Genomic DNA, 24443 nt, shown 5'->3' with positions numbered 1-24443 from the left:
AATATATTCCTTCTTAGCCAGGACTGGGCAGCCAGAGATAATATGATTTATTGTTTCTTGTCGATCTCCACATATTCTACAGTTACTTGTTATATTTCTTTTCATTATGTGTTTTTGGTAATTTCTAGTGGGGAGGCTTTGATCTTGTGCAGCAATTAAAAATCCTTCAGTCTCTGCTTTGAGTCCTGAGCTTCTCAGCCATTGCTGGGATTTTTCTCTGTCTATTTCTTTCGCATTTAGTTTAGCCCAGTATTTACCATGTAGGGGCTTTTCTTGCCATCGTTTTATCATGGTCCGTTGCTGTTCTAGTTTTAGTTTGGATTTCATTTGTTTTATAGCTTTTGTTGTTTCTTCTTCTTCTTCTTCGTATTTGTTAGGTAGATTGATTTCTTGTTTGTATTTGTCAGCTTCCTTAAATACTGAAAACAGTTTTTTGTTTTGCTCGTGTTTTGTGGCTATTTGTATTAGTTTCCCTTGCTTCTGGAGTAGGTATTTTTGCAGTCCTATGGTGGTTATTTTATAATAGTTTTCTAGCTGTATAAGACCCCTGCCACCTTCTGTGCGTTGTATATATAGCCTTTCTATGTCAGATTTTGGGTGGTGCATCCTATATCCTGTCATTATTTTTCTTGTTTTCCTGTCTATTTTACATAGTTCGTTTAGTGTCCAGTTAAGGATGTTGTAGCTGTAGCTTATAACTGGGACAGCTAAAGTGTTGATACCCATTATCTTGTTTTTAGCATTGAGCTCTGTTTTTAGTATTGATCTAACTCGTCTATAATACTCTTTCTTTATTTTTTCTTTCATTTGTGTATGTTGTATCCTATCTAGTTCATTGTTATTATTATTATTATTATTATTATTATTATTATTATTAAGGTGGCGAGCTGGCAGAATCGTTAGCACGCTGGGTGAAATGCTTAACGGTATTTCGTCCGTCGCTCCGTTCTGAGTTCAAATTCCGCCGGTGTCGACTCTGCCTTTCATCCTTCCGAGGTCGATAAAATAAGTACCAGTTGAGTACTGGGGTCGATGTGATCGACTGTCCCCCTCCCCACAAAATATGGGCCTTGTGCCTATAGCAGAAAGGATTATTATTATTATCATCCTTATCATCAGTGCGGTTGATTCGCAGAATAGTTATAGTGTCGGACAGCAGCCATATAGTATTTGTTCTGGCTTTGAACGTTCTGAGTTCAAACCTTGCCGAAGCCAACTTCCCATGGTCGATAAAATAAAAATGAAGTACGAATTGGCACCAATGCAATCAACTAATTTCTTTGCACCAAATATTTCTGACCTCGTGCCTATTATTGGAAACTATAATTATTTTTCATTAAGGGCCTTCAAATGACGTAAATTCTTTCCCAGATGTCTGAATGTTATTTTCTATTCATCAAATATATTAAAATGTTCATATACAATAATATAATGCACATTTTTAAATGATATGCATTGAACTTTCTAATGGCAAAAAGTCTATAACGTTGCTTTCTTTGTCGTCATCGTCGTCGTTGCTGTTGTCGCGCTGCCAAATGTTGACATGCGTTTTCTTCGGATTTTTACTTGTCATGCAGTTAACTGGAGACAGCTGCAGCAACACTCGAAACATCTGGGTAATTAAGAATTACGTAAGGAATTAGATGCGGGGGTTTAGTGACGTAAGTTTTGCAAGAGAATATGCTCAAGCTCAGCGGTGCTATTAACTGATCTTCCAGCTGGGAACAGGGAAAAGAGCAAAGTTTTCGTCATGATGGTGTAATGTTTAGATGTGTATGTGTGCATAATATGTATGTATGTATTCTTTCTTTCTTTCTTTCTTTTACATAATAAAACATTCGATGCATGCTGAGATATTCGTTATTGCGGGGGAGTTAGGTTAAATTTAAATGAATTTTCGACAGCTTTTATTTATGTTGTTTTTATCAGGATTAATTTAAAACACATTCAAAATATTAAAGAAAAAGGTTGCAGAGCTGATACAAAACATATTTACATGCAATCTAATATGCCAATTATGTCTCTCAAACACACACCTACCTGGAATGAAATTACGTATGTGATGGCCAGTGACTGCTTCAATATGTCATCAATTACTTCCCTATGCGGATTATAAGATTTTTGTGGGGATGAAAAATTATTTTCAAAGTCATATGTAGGAGAGAGTGTACCTGAATAACCCTAAATAATAACATAAAATAAAACAATATATATATATATATATATACACACATACACACATATATACATATATATATATATATATATATATATATATATATATATATATATATATATATATACATAAATATATACATATATATACATATACATATATATATGTGTGTGTGTGTGTGTGTGTGTATAAAGTCAGCGATTTAAAATAAACACCTCCCCGCACCGTTACTTTTCTTTTTTTTTTTTTGAGAAATTTTTTTTTTTTCGGGATTTCTATATATTCAATATTGGAGATTACAGTTCCGAAAAAAAAAGTAAATAAAATAAAAAAAAATTCTAGCCTTGTTCTCCTTCTTTCTTCAATTCTGAGTATGCATCCCCACATGTCTCTTTTTGTTACAACTCCAGAATATATAAATAAACGGTTTTCGTATTTTTGGTTTGAATATCGGATTCAAATTAATAAATAAAAAAACTTTTTCGATTTCTTTTGGCTCTTTACATTCTGACTTCAGATTCTGCCGAGGTTGAAATTGCGCTTCAGCCTTTAGAGATCGATAAAATGATCCTTTCTACTATAAGTATTTTCGTCCTTTCTGGGTCGAGAAATAAATAACCAGTCAAGCCCCACTCCCCGGAAATTTCAAGTCTTATGCTAAAATTAGAAAGAATTATTGAAAATCTTGGTATAGTAAGTTCTTTTTCACATTTTATTATGAAAATAATGTGTGATTAGTGAATGTTTTAGTATCATTATATTATTTTTCATTCATACAATCTGGCCAGGGTTTAGTGGATTATGCTACTTTTCAGAAGTACATACTCTGCGCGCGTGTGTATGTGTGTGTTTGAAAAAATGAGTAGAGATGGCTTTTTGGCGGGATAATTTTTATTTTAATAATAGTGTTCCAAAAAAAAAAAGCCATCTTTACTCATTTATTCAAATATATAATTACATGGAAAAATACGAGCAAGAGAAATAATGTTCTTAAGATTATAAACCTGGAAAAGTACAAGACAAGTTATTACACTTGGAAAAGTTCAGGACAAGTCATTACATCTGGTAAAGTACAGAACAAGAAAAGTTTTACTTAAAATATTGTAGCTAGGGATAAAATTTCAAATAAAATATTTAGATTGAGAAAATATTAGCTTTTATTAAAACTAAAACTTTTATTACAAGTTATTACTTCTATTTGTTATTACTTGTTACTTCTATTAAAAGTGAAGAATAACTCAAAATATTTTTTGCACTTTAAAAAACTTCATTCTTTTAATTATTAATTAATAATTAGAAATTTGAAAATAAGTTATAAAAAAATAATAGTAGTACATAATTAGTACAATAAATAGAATAATACAAAAATTAGTTATATATTACAGTAAAATCTACCTATAACAACAAATTCACAGTAGAGTTATAGCCTAAGTTATTGCTAAGTCTTCACATTTTTAGTCTTGAGCCAATGCCTATTTTTTGCATAATGAATTTGCTTGCTACATACACTATTCTACTTTGCATAAAACTTTAGCTATATTGGTACTTCTGACTCTCATTTTTTAAGTATTCTAGGGTGTCAATATTTTAAACAAAATGGTGGTACCTTTTTAATTAGAATGTTACTTTGTAAATTAAAATCAAATAAATTTTAATATTCAGATTTTCTCTCTTTTACTTGCTTCAGTTACTTGACTGTGGCCATGTTGCAGGACCACCTTTAGTCGAAGAAATCGACCCCAGGACTTATTCTTTTTAAGCCTAGTACTTATTCTACCAGGTTCTTTTGCTGAACCGCTAGGTTACGGGGACGTAAACACACCAGCATCGGTTGTCAAGCGATGTTGGGGGACAGACACAGACACACAAACATATATATATATATATATATATATATATATATATATATATATATATATATATACACACACATTTCCTTCCTTTTCTGAGCGTCCAGTAACACAATATCTGTATCACGTCCTTGCGTTGTCGTTTTTCTTTTTTGAACTCACTATACATATATACGACGAGCTTCGTTCAGTTTCCGTCTACTAAATCCACTCACAAGACTTTGGTCGGCCCGAGGCTATAGTAGAAGACACTTGCCCAAGGTGCCACGCAGTGGGACTGAACCCGGAACCATGTGGTTGGTAAGCAAGCTACTTACCACACAGCCACTCCTGCGCAATATTCTAAGTAAAAATTTTCTTCTTCTGTACTTACCAGATGTAATAACTTGTCCTGTACTTTTCCAGGTTTATATTCTTAAGAATCTAATTTCTCTTGCTCACATTTTTCCAAGGCTTATGCTATTATGCTAAATAATAATGTGTCAAATGTATCAATTAGCAGTGTTGTTGATAATTTTTCCCCTAGGACTATATTCATAAAAAGTATAGAACTATATCACCCTCAATTTGAGAAACAAACACTCATAACTTTTCTCTTTTAAAACTTCATTGCATGAGATTGATACCATGAAATTCCTCGAATTAAGCTCTATCATTTAAGCTTAATTAAGATATAGTTTACTTGAATGATACTGTACCAAAACTTTTCTTTTCATTATTTTATTATGTGTATGTGTGTGTGTGTGGGGGGGGGGGTATTTTCTCCAAGCCTGTTCTCATTTTTTTAGTTGATAATTTAATATATTCACTAGGACTATTGCCTTTGAGAATTAATATTTTAAAGTAATGAGTTAACACACACATAGACACACACACATGTTTGGGTTACTCTTGACTTTGAATCTTAACTCTCGAAGGTAAGAGTCCTATTGAATATCATCAACTAAGCAAACGAGAACCAACCTGCAGGCGATCCTTAGACATATATATATATATATATATATATAGTTTTCTTTTTAATCTTCAAGAAATTTTCGTTTTAGGCTGCTTTCTAATACGATCTGCTACTTTTCGAAGATCCTCTAGTTTTTTTTGTTTGTTTGTTTGTGTGTGTGCGTGTATTGCACGGATGCTGGGTGTGAAAGACCCTGCGTGAACACGTCATAAAGGAAAAAAAAGCAAGGTGACGACGAAAAGACAGGGCTCGTGGGGTCGGAGCATACCTGTTTATTTTTGTCTCATTTGTTTCTTATGTCTGTCATTATTGTTTCTGATTATCATACAATTAATCATATATTTCACTTAAATTTTTATCTCATTTGTCGACCCCCAGGGTTGTTTGTGCTATCTCCCTCTTTGTACACCCTTTATGGGAAATAATAAAACAGTGTGTGTGTGTGTGTTTTTTCTTTTTAACTAGTTGGTCTGGCAACTGTGACTGACTGCTTTCTACAGTATAAAGTATCCATATTCTTTCAAAGTACCAGCCAAGTGCCGAGATCGATGCAGTTGACCAACACCTATCCCCTCAAAATTGCTGACCTTGTGCCTAAAACTGAAATCATTATTTGGTTCGATATTTTCCTCTGAAAAATACTTTGAAATTAAAGTTTTGTGGAAAGGTGAGTGTTATAAAACGGCTTTTCTTTTTAATGTACATTATTTTGGTTCGAATATTTTGCTAGAAAATATTTTTGAAACAAATAGATAAATACATGAATAAAATAAAAATTTGAAACATAACTCCACTAAATAATAGAATTTGTGTAAAAAAAAAAAAGAAACACTTTCTTTTGTTGCAGAATCGTAATCTTATATGTTGAAAACATGTAACTCAAGAAAGAACAAAGGACAAAACAACAATAAAATGAAAGGAGTTATGGTTGCTTGTGTACTCCGAAGAAGTTGGGGAGCAAAAATATACGTTTCAAAGTTTTTTTTATGTGTTGCTTGCTTCAGTCATTCGACTGCAGACATGCTCGGACATCGCCGTGAAGAGCTTTAGTCGAACGAATGGACTCCAGCACATTTTCCCAAGCCTGGTATTCATTTATAAAAGGAGCACTCCGTCGGTTACGACGACGAGGGTCCCAGCTGATACGATCAACGGTACAGCTTGCTCGTGAAATTAACGTTTAAGTGACTGAGCAATCCACAGACACGTGTACCCCTAACGTAGTTCTCAGGGAGACTCAGCGTGACACGGAGTGTGACAAGGCCGGCTCAAGGACACAACGCGTCGCCGGGAATTGAACTCACGACCTTACGATCGTGAGCCGAATGCCCTAACCACTAAGCCACGCGCCTTCATACCTGGTATTTATCCTATCGGTCTTTTTGTCTAACCGCTAAGTTACAGGAATCTAAACAAACCAACATCGGTTGCTAAGCGTAGGTAACACAAACACACACAAACATATATATACGACAGGTTTCTTTCATTTTCTGTCTACCAAATCCACTCACAAGGCTTTAATTGAACTGAAGCTATATTAGAAGACACTTGCCCAAAGTGTCACGCAGTGGAATAGAACACAGAACTATGTTGTTGGGAAGGAAACTTCTTACCACACAACCACCCCTGTGAATTTTAAAAAAGAAAACATTGCGAAATCAAAATTTTTCACTTTAAATTTATAACTCCGAAAATTATTGGTTTCAAATTTTTGGCACCAGGCAAGCAACTTCAGGGAAAATAGTAAGTCGATTACATCGTCCCCAGTGTTCAACTGGTACTTATTTTATCGTCGCCGAAATGATGAAAGGCAATATCACCATCAGCGGAATTTGAACCCAGAATCTTTTGCTTTAACCCAAAGCCGAGATATCAGTCAGGCAGCAGTAAAAGCTAGCTACCTTGTTACTAGAGAATTAGCATTAACGTCAAAGCCGTACTGTGAGGGTGAGTTCGTGAAAATATGCATACGGAAAGCTGCAGAAATTGTATGGCCTGAGAAGCAACAGACTTTTGCCAACATTAGCCTAACGAGAAACACTGTAGCAAATAGGATTTCAGATCTTTGTGCAGATTTAGACAGGCAACTGAAGCACAAAGTCAAGTCATTTATTATGTTTTCGGTTGCAATTGATGAGAGCACGGACATTATGGGTGTTGCGCAACAGGCCATATTCATATATATACATATACACACACACACACACACACATATATATATATATATATATATATATATATATATATATATATATACACATACATATACTTTGAGTACTCTTTTTCCCACTTTGTTGCACATTTATGTGCCTACTCCGGTATATGTATATATATATATATATATATATATATATATATATATATATATATATACATACATATATATATAAAGTCAGTGATTCAAAATAAACACCTCCCCGCACCGTTACTTTTCTTTTTTTTGTGAGAAATTTTTTACACACACACACACACACACACACACACACACACACACACACACACACACACACACACACACACACACACACACACACACACACACACACACACACATATATATGCCGAGTTTGCACGCAGTTTCCGTGTGGAAAGTCACTCTCAAGGCATTGGGTGACTCGGGGTTTAGAAGATACTTGCCCGAGGTGCCGTACAGTGGGGACAGAACCCGAAACCACGTGATTACAAAGCGCCTATTGTGTGTGTGTGTGTGTGTGTGTGTGTGTGTGTGTGTGTGTGTGTGTGTGTGTGTGTGTGTGTGTTAGCGCTCAGGAAGTCCGTGCAAACGTTCCGAGAGTCCAAGAAGTTTCTTTGCGTGAATTTGTTTTACTTCGATAGAACGTTACCGTGGAGTTCCTGGAAGTGGTTCCTATAATGGGCACCACAACAGCAAATGACATTTTCATCTCTTTCGTTGGAGTGCTGGACAGGGTCGGAATGGACTGGGCCCGTGCTGTCAGCGTGGCTACAGATGGCGCTCCATCAATGATTGGGAAAAGAGCAGGTGTTGTGACGCATTTCAGAGAGAAAGTGCAGACTGCAAATGGAGGACCTAATTTTTGGATATTTCACTGCATTTTGCACCAGGAGGCATTGTGTTGCAAGTCGTTCAAAATGAATTACGTCATGGAAGTGGTTGTCCGAACTGTTAATTTAAGGAAAGCTTCATGAACCGATATTTAAACAAAAAGTTAATCTTTAGATATACAGACAAAAGAAACAGCGGAGTATTAGAAAGATTACTTTAGTAGCAAATATCACTATATTCAAATTTCCGTTGCTTTTGTAATGAGGAAAATATAACATGCTCATTAAATCAACTAAACATTCACACAAGGTCAGAATTAAATACCATCACGAAAAATAAGCTCATTTTCTAAAACCTCAAAACAACTACCGAACCGGTCTGAATAAACGCAAATACCTGAAGAACCAGACGCCTGTAGAACTCCTCCTACGCATAACTAACTACGATGAATGCTTCAGTATATATATATATATATATGTGTGTGTGTACAGAGGTATGTATATAAGTGTGTACATAGGTAGATTTGAGTCCATGAGTGCGTCACTATATCTATATATATATATCCATCTATGTATGTATACTTATATCTATATATATATATATATCCATCTATGTATATATACTTATATCTATATTTATCCATCTATGCATATATACTTATATATATATATATATATATATATATATATATATATATATATATATATATATACATATCTACACACATACATACACATATACATACACATATATATACACATACCTATATATATATATATACACACATACACACATTTATATATACATATACATACATATATAAACACACATATTTACGTACCCCCCCCCCCCCCACCACCACATATATATATGCATATATATACATGTCTATATACATACACACACATATATATACATACATATGCACACGCACACACGCATACATACACACACACATACAAACACATATGTATGTATGTATGTATGTATGTATGTATGTATGTATGTGTGTGTATGTATGTATGTATGTACGTATGTATATATGTGCGTGCACACATTCCTGTAGTAAACGATAGATGAGAATTCTTGCTGAACAACCTGTACAGATGATTTTGTTTCTAGTGGTCAAATGTTTGTGCTGTATATATTAGCTCACTCCCTCTGTCAAATCAACATTGCCTGTACAGGTGCACGGTGTACCATATGTCAGATGTCGAAATGATCGCAGGAGCAACGTGAAACTAACTGTTCTGTTCAAGAACATAACGCACCACCTGGCCTGGGAATCGAAACTACGATCTTGCGATCGTGTGTGCATCGCTCTAATCACAAATAAAGGCGTATCAAATACTATACAACACATTTTAGATTTATTAAAATTGTCTAGGGTGTGTTAATTAGTCAATTAAAAATTGGCAGTTGAGACCAGTTCCATATTAGAAGGGGAGATAACCTCAACAATCAAGAATTTACCAAAGCTGACATGTCATTAAAGAAAAGAGATTGCCGGGAATAAGAGCAGAGTCATGTACATGTGTTTCTGTCTTAATAGGTATTATCAACGTGACAGTTGTCGTACCTTATCTTTAACAATCAAGGGACTTATATACATACATATACGTATTTATAAGAAACATCGGCAAATTATGACGTCATAATAGAAAGATATCGAAATGTTCAATCGAAATTATACATTGAAATTAAAAGTACCAAATTTATTGATAAAATACTTTGCAGTATTCCTATTTTATTTGTCAACTAGCAGTATAACCCGACGTTGTCCGGGCGTGACTTATTACGCCATCTACGATAAGTCTTGCTAGTTGAAAATCAACTAAAAAAAAGAAAGCCTTACAACGAAAAAACACTTATGATGTAAATATGTTCATAATTCAAAAGACGATGAAATTAATAGGGAAAGTCTGAAAATAGTTTGCAGTATTCCTATTTTATTTGTCGATTAAAATAAATATCTTTCTATGAGCACGAAAAGAGAAATTGATTAAAAGAAAAGGAGAGGAGATAGTCAATGCCATTGACCTAGTTCTTACTCAACTGGCATCTTGTTTTATCGACCCCAAAAGAATTGAAGACAAAACTTCGGCGAGATTTGAAACTAGAGCGTAAATTTATTATTTCCGTTCCACTTCATTTTTTTTTCCAGTTGAAAATTCAGAAATGTAATGTTTGTGTGTGTGGGGGGGGGGGGGGTAAGAGAGAGAGTCTTGGTATTTGCCTGTCAAATACCTAAAAATTGAGAAATAATCCCATATTTGTGGAGTTAGAAATATTAGTTCATGTTAGTAAAAACAATTATGATTTTTTTTATTTGACACAGAAAAGCGATAAAACTCCATAATGTTAATAGCAATAACTGAAAAGCAATAAAACTCCATAATGTTAATAGCAATAACTGAAAAGCAATTAAGAGTGGTGGATTGACAGCATCACTCGAACGTCGCACAAACAAGTGTTGGAGCTGACATTTCTAACAATGATAACCTTAACATTCACTCCTAATTGAAATAAGTACCGTATTTTAACGTGTATAAGGAACCCTAAGTTATCATATCTTTCCTCTTCCTCACAACAAAGAATTATCTAAAAAGGTTTGTCAGTCTGCCTCATGGTCTAAGCTAGTGGTTCCCAAACTTATTCGGGTTGCTGCCCCATTGACACTCAGGCCACATTCCTAGCGCTCCCACACCAAGTAACTATCACAGACGTAGATCTCTTTCTGAAGCAAATTCAAAGTAACTGTATTTCACAACTAAAACTTAACCTAATTAACCCATTATTTTGTTGTTTTTACATGAATCGCTACCCCACTATCGCTCCATTTTTTTACATGAACCATTATTCCATTATTGCCCCCTTTTTTTCACCGCTTCTTGGAACTTTCCACTGCTCTAGTGGAGCAATACCACTCACTTTGGGTACCACTGGTCTAAGCGGACGAATTGGAAAAGGCGTTGGCCTGGATGATGGTGAGGGAGATGCGTTGGAACAGCCACTGACTCACGGGGCTCGCATTTGTGGATAGCTATCTCCGCTCTGATAGCAGTGAGCAGGGATGCGGTCTGGGAGCCGAGAACGCCGGAGGTCACCACTGCCACAGTTTGTCAAAGCTCTTTCATTGCTACTTGCAACTTTTCCGATGACTTTCTTCTTAGTCCGTTACGGAAGCCGTGTTTGTCTGCTTGAGACTTATTGCGTGCATGTGTGCGCGTATGTATGTATGTATGTATGTATGTATGTATTCTTCTGCCTATTCGTGTGTGTATACAGGGGAGCCAGAAAGAAATTAGATAATATCATATGTAATGATACCAGTGGTACCCTCCTAGATACCGAAGTAAAGATTGGAACAGTAAACAGAAGATTTGTGATAAAACAGAGTGAACACATGGTACAAGACTGATAAAAACCAAGAAGTGACGTTTGTAGAGAGTCCCGTAACGAACTAAGAAGAAAGTCATTGAAAATTTTGCAAGTAGTAACGAAAGAGCTTTGACAAACAAGAACAAAAAAAAACAAACAAGCAATGACTTCCTGTTTACTCAAAGTAAACAAGCAATCGATTAGTTAGTTGGATATTTAACCAATTGACTAATAATAAAGGAGTGGATTTGAACCAGAGTGTGTGTTAATGATATTGCCATAATGACTCTCGCTAGAGTCTTTACAATGGTGTAAAGAAGAAAAAAATTGAACGATTAAACTTGCTTTGTTGTAGCAAAACCATTGTTTTGTCGGTTTAAGCTCTGGTGTTTGTGTATTATAAAGTAGTTTAAGTTTAGAAGCTGCTTCGGGTATTATTTAATTCATTTAAAATTCATTTGGCTCTGTTGTCTTGTCTACACTTTGCTTTTTCTGTTTATTTTTCGAAGTTGCATCTCAGCTTTTTCAGTTAAAGTCAAGTATAAATGTTATTTAGCACTAGGATGCAACATCCCATATAATTTATTTTACCTTTAATTTTTATTTGAATCGTAAATATTGTAGGAAGTAAATGCTAAATTTGTTTGGTGTTATACTTCTTCCTCGCAAATTTTAAGTGAGAAAGAATTATTGTTTGTAAAACATTATTCTTAACGTAGCCCACACATTCGGAATTGGCATGTAACTTAGCACAGTTAATGAAACTAAAAGTCACTGTCGGAAGTTTTGTATTTCCAGGAAATAGTTTGCAATATCTAGTTCAGTCAAAAGAAACAAATCTTTTAATATTACCTATGCAACATTGTTAGGTTTGACTCCACTATATATTATTTTTCCTTTTTGTTTTATTTCATTTTATTTATAAGTTTCACATGTTTCGCTTTGTATTTGTAAAGTAACGGCTTGATGTCTGGGATGTGTTTGGCTGATGTCATCAATGAAACGTTGTGATTGGTTACTGAGTTTGCAACCTGGGTGATTGCTAAGTTGCTGGTATCTTCATTCCGCCTGTCTATATGTAAATATAAGAATGTTTAGAATCAAATGCTTACCTTATCATGCAGTTAGTGAAATATCTCAATGCTATAATCTTTCTTTTGAAATATCATTATTCAAACAACCACTTAAGGCAACGAGCTAGCGGGAATCGCTGTCGCATCGGGCAAACGTTTACCAGCATCTCGCCCGTCTTTCTGTTCTGAGCTAAAATTCCGCCGAGGTCGACTTTGCTTTTCCTCCTTTCGAGGTCGAACTGGGGTCGATGTAATTGACTATCCTCTCTCAGGTCTTGTGTCTATAGTAGAAAGGATTATTCAAGCAACCACTCTATTAACTATCACGAAGCAAATTACTGTTCCACCCCATTCTGAGATGACTGACGACAACGTATCGTCTGCTTCCACCAAAATCAGAGGTTGCTACCTGAAACGACGTACCATTTTCATTGCTTCTATCACGAACGGCGTGGTTGTGTTAACGTAGGCTGAAACAGTTTGTGATCAATTGACTACAATACAAATAGGAATGTCACTTTTTCAGCTTTACTGTTTACATTTATTTCATCTAGGGATGTTCCAGCAGAAAGAAAAAAAATCCCAGTTAGCCTAATTTTTGTGAACTGAAATGTTTTCTACAGTAATCTACAAGTAAAGGATGACTCGTCCGAGAAAATAACATTCTTCCGCTACTCTTGGGATCAATTCTGTAGGTTTTTACTCCACTCTAAACGCTTTGCAATGTTTGTTTTTGAAATTAGTGGTTTTCTGATTGCAGCCCTCCCGTGAAATCCGGCTTTCTGCAGCTCTCGGCGAACAATTTTTGTGGTAACTGGGTTCTTGAGGTGGTCATTAAGCTCTGCAGTAATTTTGGGAGCTATACTTTTGTGATCCTTTCTAACAATTCACGTAAGAGTCCGACGGTTCCTATCTGAAAGTTTTGGTTCTCTTCCAGAGTTTTGTTTGGATGAGGAGGTTCTTCCCTCTTTCTCAAATGCTGTCATTACTTTCGAGACAGTACTTGTTGATACATCGATCATTTCGGTTGTTTTCGTTACGCTACCGCCTGCCATACGAGTACCAACAATTTGACTTTTTGAAAGTCCGATAGATCTGTATTTTAATGAATTTTAATTACCTTTTTCTGATGATGTCTGAAAAGAAACTGAAATTTTAGCAAAACATATTAAGCAACTCTAATAATAAATCAAAAACAAAAATAAACAAGCTTTTGACGGTTTTATAGATATTTCAAAATTATGATGCTATGATGCTAGGTATTTCTATTATTTTGTCCAACCCCTATATATATATATATATATATATATATATATATATATATATATATATATATATATATATAGCAATGCATCTCAGCATTGCTCGGGTGTTATGACCTACAAGCACATTGTATCATTTGCTTCTTTTTTATGTGCAGAATCGGCATAGTTGATGGAATAATGGAAGTTATAGTTTGTTTAATAGTGAAGGACGAAGGTACAATTTGCATGAAAGTGCTTTCTGTTCTTACGAAGGATCAGAAACTATGTATCGTTTCATCTTAAAAAAAGGAGGTTAATACGATTTTGTCCAGAGATCACGTTCTCAGTATTTTAATTTTCCCCCATCACCACTGCAATTTCTTAATTTGTAACGTTTTTCGAATTTTTTTGTTATCTACGTAGAAAAAGAGATTACGAATCTGGGATATATATGTGTGTGTGTGTGTGTGTGTGTGTGTGTGTGTGTGTGTGTGTGTGTGTGTGTGTGTGTGTGTGTGTGTGTGTGTGTGTGTGTGTATGTACAGTTTTTATAGTTTGATTTTTCTTAAAGAAACACTCAATTCCCCTTCCTCCACCTCACCCACTCATCACCTACCAGCTTTCAAAAAGCTAAAATCTCCCAATCTTTCACTTTTGGCTGATGTTTCCCGTATACGTAGAATTCTACTGAAATAGAAGACTTAAAAAATACCAGACCACCACCAGAAAACCAGATATGCTAGAAACAACAGGTAAACGACATTATTTCTGAAGAAACTTACCCGTTTTCCAAAACGCTAAAAGTGAAACATTGGGAGCGTGTAACTTTTTGAAAGTGGTGAGGTAATGGGTAAAATTCTTAATGATTTGTACTCTATTTTTTCTCCATGGATTACCAAGAATAAAAATTTGAAAAAAGTAAAAAATGAATTTGGTGTGGAGAGGGAGAAAATTAAAATATTGAGAACGTATTTTGTGGGTGAAATCCTAATCTCCTGTATCGTAAACATAGGAATCGGAAGAAATTTAGGAAAAAAAAATAAGGGGGTGGCGCGGAAATGTAACTTCGGATATTCTAGAAAGAAGAGATAAAAGACAGGGTTTCTGGGAAAACTTCCTTTTTAAGTTTATATCGAAGATCAGGTTTTTTAAATACGCTCATCACAAGCACAAATAACACAATATGAAAAGATTATTTCGATTCAATTTGAGCAGTAAATTTGCGCGTGCACACTGAAAGAAATAACATAATTCGCGCAGAAATTTTACCTAGAGTGTGTGTATGTCTGTCAAAGGAAGTTATTTTATGGCATTCTTTCGTTTGAAGAAGCAAAGTTATCAACTCCACATATATGGGATCATATGGTTGTTCGTTAATTTCCGTAAAATTGTTTTAATTTCTATATGCTTTGAAGAGAGCAGAAATTGAAAGAGAGGATAAAGTGAGAGGCGACATTTGCTTTGCAGTGAGAAGAGAAAGTGTAAGATGTTCGTGTATATGAAATGGACGTGTGAGAGAGAGAGAGAGAGAGAGAGAATGTGTGTGAAGGTGTGTGTGTTGTGATGTATGAATTTTTTTGCATGTATGTCTAAGTGGCATTTACTTGCTCTCTCTCTCTCTTTCTCTCTCTCTCCCACACACACACACACATTATCTTCCATATACACGTACATAGCGAAGGTAAAGAATACGCACACCACCCGTTTTCGGCGTAACCCTAACCCTAAACACTGGGAGTGCGTATTCTTTACCTTCGCCCATAAATACATATGCATACATCTTTTTTGTGCGTGCGTGTGTGTGTGTGAGAGAGAGAGATAGAGAGAGACTGTATTTCCTCATAACATATAGAAAAATGGATGTTTGTTAATGCAATTTTTTTTTTTTTTGGTTGTGGCTTATTTTAATACAGTATTTATGTGTATATTTTCATAAATGTTTGTTTGAGTAGAATTCTAAGCATGCGTGAACATCGGACGAAAGTGAAACATTGGAAGCAAATCGAAATATTGTCCGAATATGACCTCAAAATTGTGAGACCCAACCTAGTTGCCAAGGTTATTTTAGTTGTAAAAAAGAGTTGTTGAGTCAAAAACAGTTTATTTGGTTGATAGATAGTAAGCAGCTTTCTTTATCATTATACAGATGTGACTAATTCGGAGAAACATTACTTTCATTATTCACATATCGTCACTCTCGCAATGCAACACTTTGTAATTTTGGTTCAAATTGAAAGTGTGAAACTATTTTCATTTTCAAATGAAACCAGGTCGCTGTAGAAGTGTATTTGAAATAACTATAGCTGGTTGTTGAGATAACATTGAAAATATGTAAATGAAAATAAAGTTTATTTGACATGTGTAATTGATTTGATTGTTCTGGTCTTAACATCAGTTGATAAGAATAAAAGTCATATGATGACACCTTTTTGTTTGTAATTGGCTATCCTGTTGCCGGTTCAATCCGTGAAATATTGAAATGATACCCATTTTGTTCATTCCATAGTATAAGAGTATACCGGAGAGCATGATAAAAGGTATGAGTCTGTGAAACACGTTTAAGGTTGTTATCTCGAACACGAATGAGAATATCATGATTTTCATGGGAATCACCAACGATAAGGATGGCTACTTCATTAGATGTGGGCTCATTAAAACAGCGTAAAATGTTCTTTACTATAGTTTACAATAGACGTAAAGAACGCAGAAACACACACACTCACACACACACATAGAATTGATAATATTGAAAACTGCAAAATGTACACATACGAGGTTCAAGCGAAACGAAATCTATAAAAAAATGGAAAGTTACCAATTTAGCAAAAGTTACTAAATATAGTCAATATAGGTGCAAAACATACTTTCTGAAGCAAAGTTATGCTACAAAAAAAAAAGAAAATCACCAATTTAACAAATGTTAGTATATGTCACCAATGTAACAAAGTACAGAAAGTCAACATTTATTTGGAACATGTACTAAATGTTGTAAAGTTCACGATTGAATATCACGGCGAAGAAAGTGAAAGTCCAAGAAAATTCAGAAGGCATAATTCAATTTATTCATAGAAAAATAATTTATTTTACAATTTTGAAACGAACGCTGAACCAAGTGTATAGAAAGGAAGATGCTGTTGTAAACGTTAATTTAAAATATTTGCTGAAGAACGTATGTAGCAAGATATAAATTAATTTGACTTTACTATATATTTTTTAACTATGTAACGTTCCGGGTTGTAGAATAAATACTGACTAACGCAGTAAAAAGATTGTGCAATGTTGATAGGAGGACTGTTAAAAATTATGTTGAAACTGGTTAGAAGGAGTGGAATAACATTTCTGTAATTATATTGAAAGAGCCGCTGAGGCTTTCTACTTCGCCAAGTTTCCGAATTTGTTATAATAACCAGAATACATTTTTTTTTTCAGATATATTTGTGAGTATTGTAAGTGGTGTTAAATCAGCCAAATCTTCATGTTGGTAGTACTTGAAAGTGAACATTGTTGTTCGTTTCACTTGTCCAGGGTGCCAAGCAGTGGGACTGAACGCAGAACCATGTGGTTGGGAAGCAAGCTTCTTATCACATAGCTACGCCTGCGCCTGATAGATAAATAAGTACGTATCGTGTGGAAGGGATGTGGGCTCACGCCAAACGCAAATATCGCCAGCTTTATGGTACCTCTTCAAACTTGTTACCTACATATTTGATTGAATTTATGCGGCGGAAGAAGTACTCCAATAGAAAGTTAGAAAATTTGTTCAAACAGCTGAGTAATATACATTTTGAACATACATATTGACTCCTATTTTTTTATAAATTTCAAATTTCCTTCATTTTGGAGGGAAAAAAAAACACTTTCAGATATACAAACAACACTTTTAATTTCAACTTCCGTCATTTTTTAATTTCATTTTCCCCTGAACACATGCAAAAACTTATGCATACATATACATGTTGACTCAAATTTTTTCAAAAAATTTTTTTTTGTTTTTTGAAATTTGAAGTTTCATTTTGTTGAGAGAAAAAAAAAACGCTCTCAGATATAAAAATAATACTTTTACTTTCAACTTCCGTCATTTTGTAAACTTCATTTTGCCCTGATCACACACAAACGCTTGTGCGTGCACATACATGTTGACTCAATTTTTTAAAATTTCAATTTTTTTTTTTTTATAAATTTCAAATTTCCCTCATTTTGAATTAAAAACAAAACACTTTTTAACCTCATTTTTCTTTGAACATATACAAACACTTCTGCATGTATATACATGTTGACTCAAGTTTTTTACCAAAATTTCCTTTTTTATTTTATTATATTTATTTTTTAAATAATTTCAAGTTTCATTTTGTAGAAGAAAAACACTTTCAGATATAAAAATAACACTTTTCCTTTCAACATCCGTCATTTTGTTTTTACTTCATTTTGCCCTGTCATACATAAACGCTTATGCATGCACAAGCATGTTAACTCAAATTTCTTTTCAGAATTTCATTTTTTTTTTTTTTTTATAAATGTCAAGTTTCCTTCATTTTATAGGAAAAAAGAAACACTTTCAGATATAAAAATAACACTTTTAATTTCAACTTCCTTCATTTTTTGACCTCATTTTCCCCTGAACACATACACTTATACATGCATATACATATTGACTCAATTGTTTTCAAAATTTGCTATTTTAAAAAATTTCAAGTTTTATTTTGTAAGAAAAAACACTTTCAGATATAAATATAGCTCATTAACTTTCCAACTTCTGTCATTTTTTTAAAAATTTCATTTTGCCCATGAAATCTTTGTTAGAAGGTGAATACGATGCTAATACTAATTTCTGAATGCATATTTTTATTTTCCTTATTTTTATCGCAGACTTAATAATATCTCTCTTTTCAATAAACTCAAAGGTAACCTATCCTGTATGCAGTCAGTTCGCATGCTAGAAATAGCAACATTCACGTGGGTATGTTCTAAGGCCTATAGCATATCACAAATAGCCATACCAACCAATTCATTTGTCATATTTGATTTCAAATTTATGCTAGTATGTATTATGTCATGTGTTTCAGTCAATGGGCTGTAGCCATGCGGAAGCACCACTTTTTGGTCGAACAAATCGACTGCAGTGCTTACTTTTTTAAAGCCTACCATTCACTTTTGTCAAACCACTAAAGTACGGGGACATGAACAAACCAACACCGGTTGTCAAATGGTGATGGTGGTGGCTATAGTAGGAGACACTTGCTCATGTACCATGCAGTGGGACTGAACCCAGAACCATGTGGTTGGGAAGCAAACACGTATGAGGAAACAAAGTCGAGGTGCTGGAAATATCTGCCCTCCTCCAATTTTTTCTCCAATAAATTCCGATATATTGGTAATTGATGCCACCTGAAAGGTATTTGCAGAAAAGTTCATTAGAAAAACTCAATTCTCAGTAAGTTGTGAGGAAACAAAGGCGACATAGGAATTTTCCGAATCTCCTCTCCCCACCTCATCACAAAATATTTTTCCAACAAATTCCTTTATAATCGTAATCTGTACCGCTTCAAAGGTATTTGTATAACGTTTCATCAAAAGATACCCATTTTTCTGAAAGTTAGGAGAAAAAATAGTGGTGTCATGTGAATTTTCCGAAACTCCTCCCACCATCACATCGGAAAAAAATTTTCCTTAGAAATTCCTATACATTCGCAATCTACAGCATCTGAAAAGTATTGGATGAAAATTTCGTTAAAAGTATATATTTTTCTGAAAGTTATGAGGAAAAAATTCAGAGTGAGGGGCGTGTTTGTGTAGGTATGCCTATATCCCTTTATACATATATATAAAACAAAGTTTTTAATCCACACGGGTAGAAATATAGGAAAAATAGAAGTTCAAAAGCACTGAGAATAGTTAAAATATTTTTTATTAGTATATTTGAAGCTTTAACCGGTTTTACAGTTTACACTGATTTTCAAAAAGTTCAAATAGAAAGACTTGGCTTATGTTGCAGCTGTCTTGCTTCTGAATTTCTTTATTCGCCTATAAAAGGCATATATAGAAGATACAGAACAGGGGCGGGGACGAAACAAGGACAATCTTACAGATGACTGGGATTACAATAATTTAAAATTTAGATGAAATCGGAATGAAAAATGCAGTTTTAAATCGAAAATAAAATTGCAAATTTTTAATCCAAAATGAAAACCACGATTAAAAATATAAATACAGAGTTGAGTGAACATCTTTAGATATAATCAAGGCACTCCAAGTTTAATCTCTCTGGTGGACGAGCGGACAGGAGTCGTTTTTGATCAAAGCGATCGTTAGTGCAACACTCTAACCACTAGGCCATGCGTCCTCATACATATATATATATATATGCGCACGCGCGCGTGAGGAATATTTGAGGACATTTAATTTAAATCAATTAAAAGGCTTTTATTTCTTTCCAATCCATTATAATAGATTAAATATTAACACAAGAAACGAAGTCTTGTTGCCATATGTGCTGGACAGGGCAATTTAGAAATTGCGAACTTACAGTAGAGCGGCCAGTTCGTGCACTATGAGTTTCCTGCAACTATGATAGTTTTAGGAGTGGTGAGTAACGAAGGTCATTTTATGCCACTTCGCATCTTTCCACGGAGTCCTTAGAATTAATGCTGCCGGATACGTTGAGGTACTGGACAGTTATTATGCCCTGGATGGATAAAGTACGTAGTGCAAAGTCATACGCGTTTCCATAAGACTCAACACATCTTCACAAAACCCATATAACCCATGAATGAACGTCAGACAATGTTTTCGATCAAGGCGAACTGGCAGAATCGTTAGCAGGCCGGGCGAAATGCTTTGCAGTATATCGTGTGTCGTTACGTTCTAAGTTCAAATTCCGCCGAGGTCGACTTTGCCTTTCATCCTTTCGGGGTCGATTAAATAAGTGCCAGTTACGCAATGGGGTCGATGTAATCGACTTAATTTTGTCCTTGTTTGTCCCCTCTATGTTTAGCCCCCTGTGGGCAATAAAGAAATAAATGTTTTCGATCATGTGGTATCTAAATTTGTGACATCCAAACTCGCCTCATATAAATCCGATGGACTACTCCATTTGTAGCATTGTTGGAACCGAGACTAATGGGCATCTTCACAATACCTTAACGATCATTGAAGGTCGCCATTCTCCAGGTGATGTCCCAAATAAATAAGGATTATTTAGTGTAGGTTATGTCAATGATTTTGGTCCCGTGCCAAAGCAGTTATCGAAGCTGAAGGTGGATCCATAGAATAATCGTATAAGAAAACTTATCGAGAACATTTGCACAAATTTTTATTAAATTATATTTGGTTTTTACTGGTTTACAGTTGTTTTATTAAATTACGAAATATGCCCTCAAATTTGTCTCGCGCACTCTGTGTATGTGTGTGTGTGTGTACACATACATACATACATACATACATACATACATACATACAGCAGCTGCTTTCTCGTATACGAGCAAAGTCATTGCTAGAAAGAATCATTGAAATGAGTCACTGATGATGCAATCTAAGGCCCTTGTACGACTCTTGAGCCCGGCCAAAGATTTGCGCATTCTATTGCATAATGCACAGCTGTGCTGTTGGCTGGTAGAGAGAACAAGTGCCAAAGTATGAAGTGTTTTGACATGCTTTTCCAATCCTCCAACTGAAAGGTACACATCTGTGTACATGTTCTGTTGTGAACAATAAACCGTATCACAATTTACAAGGTGTTGATTCTTATGAGTTCCCTGATGGCTGACCAGGTCTGCATGATTCAAGCATTTCCTCCCACAAATCACACACAAAAAAAGCAACACTTCCTCATTTTCTACAGGTTCATTCTTTCTAAACCTTCTCTTGATCTTATGCTTCATTCTCTCTTTCAAACATCGAACAACCACTGTGCACTCTTTCCCTTCATCCATTTCGGTCTTGTGCCTCTCTCTCCCAATCAACAACTGAAACTCTTGCATACATACATACATACATACATACATACATAAATACATACATACATACATACATACATACATACATACATACATACATGATGTTTACAATTATATAAATGTACCTTGTATCGAATACTTCCTCATGCGGTATCGTTATCTGAGAAACCACTCTTTATAACTGTCTCAAAGCGAATGACTGTTCCATCCTGTTAAGTGTTGGTTGAAGACGAGGCATCGCCGCTCCCACCAAAACGAGCGGTTGCTATCTGAAACGAGTTTTTTTTTTTTTTTTGCTTCTATCGTGAACTGTGTAACTGTCCTAAAGTCGGTAGTAGCTATTTTGAGATCAATTGGATATAATACAGTTTTTCAGTTTTACTTCATACGAGATGCATTACAGAAGTTTTGAGACATTTTCTAGAGGAGAGACAGTTGTACCTGTCCTAGGTTATTGTAATTTTAGTATCGTTACTATACATATAAGCTCATCTGCCAATTTCTTTTCATTTCAGATTGACAGAGACGGCTGTAACAGCATCTTCAACACACCTTACTAAATACTGCTTGTTATAGCCTATTAACAACTGCTTGTCACAATCCCATCTTAGTGACCAACTACTTGACACAGATGAACATCAAAACTGACCCTTACCTTCCCCAGGGACGGACCTGGTGGGGGGGGGTACCTGCACCCCTTCAGAAAAGAAGTGCGCCCTTCTAAATGTTATTACGCCCTTTTCTCCTGGAATTGTATTCCCTTCTGACCTTGTGCCCTTCCTTCGAAAACTTCCTGAGACCTCACCTGCTCCATACAGTCCAGATCTTGCTCCCTGTGACTTTTGGTTGTTCCCCAGGATGAAGGGGGACCTCAGGGGCTATCGTTTTGAAAACATTGAGAAAATGGAGGCTGTGACAAGAGTCCTGGACATCTTCACTTTGGAGGACTTCCATGAGACCTTCACAAAGTAGCTAGGACGCTACAAGTACGTTGAAGTCAGTGGATCCTACTTTGGAGGAGATTAGAGTTTGCACTTCTATGAAATTAATGTTTCTCCTGAAAAAACTTTTACAATGCACCTCAGATATTCGTTTTACATTGAGATATCCTTTCAGAAAGAGCAGAAAACCCCGCTAGCTAAACTAATTCTTAGGAACTTAATACTTTCCTTCATTAATCTATATGAAATCCCATCACGTGAGTGCAGTTTGTTTTCGATAGCAAGCTATGAGAATGTGCGCACTGCCTGCGCGCCTAGAATCAAATGTATTACCTATCTTAATGTCGGTAAAAATATTTCAACTCTAGAGTGATTAATAGACAAAGACTATCAATAAATCAAATGTTTTCTGCTGAGGCATTGAAGACATGAAACCGAAAACAAAAGTCGTTCTGCGCGTTCATAAGAGACTTCTACAAATTATGACGTCACAATAGAAATACATCGAAGTTTTCAAGCAAAATTATAGAATTTTGATATCTGTTTATGGAATCGATGTATAATTTTTTTTTAAAAACCGGAGCAGCAATACCAAAACAAACAAGGCCACTTTTATGCATGAAAATATCAACTCCTGCACATACATAGTTCAATATATAAGAATATGTTTAACCCCCACCCCTGTAGGCAATAAAGAAATAAACATATAAGTATATAAAACGTTTAAAGAGGAATACGTTAAGGAATAAATTAGAATCGTAATATGGTATACTCTTACCACAAAAGATGTTGACTACTGTATAAAGCGTGACGGTAGTGGATTGAGAGTTGTTAAGAAGATGGACACTATCTTCCATTTTATAATCCATCGTCCTTAAAAGTGGATTTGATTGATGGAAATTGTGTGGAATCCCGTCGTATGTACGTGTGTAAATGTGTGTATGTAATTGTGTTGTGTTGTCCCCCACAACCACTTGACAACCATCGTTGGTTTGTTTACGTTTCTATAACTTGGAGATTTGGCAAAAGAAACTGATAGAATAAGTACCAGGCTTTAAGAAGTACTGCAGTTGAACTTGTTTGACTAAACCCTTCAAGATTGTACCCTGACACAACCGCAATTCAATGACTGAAACAAGTAAAAGATAAAAGATTAATGACAGACAAGGCCGACTGAAGGTCCTAGCAAACTTAAGCAATCACTAGGGATGTTCCAAATACAATTCCAAAAATGTGAAAATAAAAAAATAAAATGAAATAAAAACAAAATATTCTTTTAAATCACTGAGAGGAGACAAACTTATAATTATAAAATGACATATAGATAATATAGACTGCACCAGCAAAAATCGGAAGTACAACTCAGCAGACACTGCAACATCTGTGATGAAATACAAACGACTAATTTTTCTCTAAGTAAATCAATCTTACTACTTATCTTGATCAGATATTTTCCTTTTCCTTTTTTTCTTTCTTTTTTTTTTTTTTTTTTTTTTTTGTATGTTAAAATATTATCGCAACGTTTTGAGAAAGACGAGTTTACTGATTCTAATCAAGTCTCTTCGCCCTGATAGAATCAGCAATCAACTAATTCAATTCTCAACTAGCCATAAATGTAGTATCGTATATTTGGAGCATCCGGGTTGTGAATCGTACTTCGTCAGTTTATTCGACGACCTGTCACCCATGTTATCGGTTCTTTCATTCGGGTTGTTGGTGGCACTCCCTCCACCACCATGGAGCCCTTCCCAGTAGAACCATACAGCTTCCCTGGCGATGTTTGTACGTGTGGATGTGGGCGTAGGTACTTATGTTACGGTACTCGTGTGTAGTGATGTCATATTGG

At 35.1% G+C, this 24443-nt stretch overlaps 2 long non-coding RNA genes across 3 annotated transcripts; one reads left to right on the top strand and one right to left on the bottom strand.

Moving 5' to 3' along the window:
* Positions 1–1196: 1196 nt before the first annotated feature.
* On the top strand, positions 1197–24121 carry LOC128248592 (uncharacterized). The gene is made up of 3 exons (XR_008264770.2): positions 1197–1794; positions 5447–5648; positions 22172–24121. It is a non-coding gene; the product is annotated as an uncharacterized LOC128248592 (long non-coding RNA).
* Positions 18267–22180, bottom strand: LOC128248594 (uncharacterized). Of its 2 annotated transcripts, none has more exons than XR_016243221.1 (2): positions 21782–22180; positions 18267–19089 (listed from the first exon to the last, which is right to left on the bottom strand). It is a non-coding gene; the product is annotated as an uncharacterized LOC128248594 (long non-coding RNA). The 2 variants fall into 2 exon arrangements; XR_008264771.2 differs by lacking the exon at positions 18267–19089 and adding an exon at positions 19859–20951.
* Positions 24122–24443: the final 322 nt, after the last annotated feature.

This window comes from Octopus bimaculoides, chromosome 1, assembly GCF_046866305.1.
Source record: "Octopus bimaculoides isolate indiv1 chromosome 1, ASM4686630v1, whole genome shotgun sequence".
Classification (NCBI taxonomy): Eukaryota; Metazoa; Mollusca; class Cephalopoda; order Octopoda; family Octopodidae; genus Octopus; species Octopus bimaculoides.
This window is presented reverse-complemented; position numbering and strand designations above follow the sequence as displayed.